Source organism: Chionomys nivalis, chromosome 17 (assembly GCF_950005125.1).
Source record: "Chionomys nivalis chromosome 17, mChiNiv1.1, whole genome shotgun sequence".
Taxonomy (NCBI): Eukaryota; Metazoa; Chordata; class Mammalia; order Rodentia; family Cricetidae; genus Chionomys; species Chionomys nivalis.
Window position 1 is genome coordinate 24591432 of NC_080102.1, and position 2165 is coordinate 24593596.

The following is a 2165-nucleotide window of genomic DNA, read 5'->3' on the forward strand; positions in this document are numbered from 1 at the left end:
AAAAATTCTTGAAACATGTTGAAGGGTGAAACACTATTGCTGCTTTTTGCTAATGATATTGTTCTCAGAAATGTGAACTGGCATAAGATAGACTGGCAGACTTATTCCCAGAATAGATACCAAATGTGGAACCAGATATGGCCAACTGATCATTGACAGAATATATGGTAATTTTTGGAAAGAACATTAATAGTTAATAAGTTGTGCTAGAATTACATACTTCAGAGAACAAAAAATAGGGGGGAAAGGTATGGGACAGTTTTCTGTATTCTGTCAATTATATTTTAAATAAACGCTGATTGAGAAAAAGGCAGGCAGGAAGTATAGGTGGGACAACTAGACAGGAAGTAGAGGCAGGTCAATGAGAACAGGAGAATTCTGGGAAGAAGGAAGCCCATTCGTCTGCAGTCATGACCTGGCCACTGAAGAAGCAAGATACCGAGCCATGTGGCTAACATAGATAAGAATAATGGGTTAATATAAGTTATAAGAGTTAATAAGGGGGCTGGCTCTGCTTAGGGTTTTCAGGAAACATGGAAGAGACTGCGGGAGTTGGAGCTGAAAGACTCGTGATCTCTGGGTGCCCTTTGATAGGAAAGGGGAGGTAATTAACAGGATGCCACTGGGATCGTCATCTTCGTCAATGCCACCATCCTTCCCTTCTGTATTACCTTCGGTGCCAGATGACATTGCCGGCTCGTCCCCTCCTCCAATGTCTTACATCACTTCCCAGGAGGTATAGTGTATTCTTCACTGGTTTGCCAGTTGGTCGGGTCCCCAGCGGGAACGTTTTCTACAAGACCTGGTAGCTAAGGCAGTGCCTGGAAAGCTGCAGCCTCTGCTGGATGGTCTGGAGCAGCTTAGTGTATCTGGGACAAACCGGCCACCGTGTATCTTTGAGTGTCAGCTAAGGCTTTGGGATCAGTGGTTTCGAGGTTGGGCTGATCAGGAGCGCAGTGAGTTTGTCAGACAGCTGGAGGTCAGTGAGTCAGATTTTGTGGCAAAGTTTTACCAAGAAGTAGCAGCCACTGCCGGTAAAGACTGATAGCCAATCAGATCAAGAAGATAACTATGTCTGATCAAGCCAAAGACCATGACTATAGTGACAATTGAGTGCAAGTATGTCACTTAGAGATTTGCCTGACTGCTGGGGTAGTGGTGTGCACTTTTTTCCAGCACCAGGAGGCAGAGGCAGCCTAGCCTACATATCAAGTTCCAGAACAGCCAGTGCTACAAAGAGAGACCCTGCCTCTGGGGGAAGAAAATTGTGTGAACTTCATGGTGAGTGCCAGCACTGTTTTTAACTTAGCGCTGCCACCTGGACTCTGTAAATGTCATCTATTTAGACAAATCTGGTTATGGCACGTACCTGCTTTAGCAGGAGATGTCTAAATTCAAGAATTTAATGACTTTTGTTACTGTAATTAAATGAACCTGTATTTTATAACTCAGGCCTATTGCTGGCCCAGATAGCTGGTTTTACCGCATTCACCCAACTCTAGTGTAAAATGTGATGCCCCAATTGTTGGATTTTCCAGTGATGATTTAATAAATTAAGGAAAATCAAGAGAAGAAAATTTAAAAAAAAAGAGTTAATAAGAAGCCTGAGCTAATGGGCCAATCAGTTTATAACTAATGTAGACCTTTGTGTGATTTCTTTGGGACTTAATGATTGTGGGAACAGGGCCAGACAGAAACCTCAGACAACATATCTGAAAAGTATTTGTATCCTGAAAATGAACTGATATATCAGAACTCAACTGTCAGATTTCTAAGTGGGTATTGATTGCTTCCACCTGAGGTGTATTAGTACTGCTTTTTACTTTCTATTCAGTTGTAGGCTGCTTTGCTGCTTTTCATGGTGGGTGTTGACTCGGTATTGTGCTGTTAAGCATTTTCATGGTACATACATCTGTAATTCACTCATTTAGACTGTGGGCTACTTAATATTTCTGTAATAAAGTGGCTATCAAGAACACTTTTACTAGACCATTCTTACAAATATCAACTGAATCAACACACATGGGTTCTTCTTAAATATGCACATGTAGGGAGCAAATGACTTGACTGGAGAATATGTTTGTGCATATAATATAACTTCAATTCTTCTTGTTTTCAAAATAGTTACAGCCTTATCACTTTTGATGGAAGTATTGTGATATTCT

General features: G+C 41.3%; 1 pseudogene; it reads left to right on the top strand.

Moving 5' to 3' along the window:
* Positions 1-599: 599 nt before the first annotated feature.
* On the top strand, positions 600-1548 carry LOC130889042 (uncharacterized protein C14orf119 homolog; annotated as a pseudogene).
* The last annotated feature ends 617 nt before the right edge of the window (positions 1549-2165 follow it).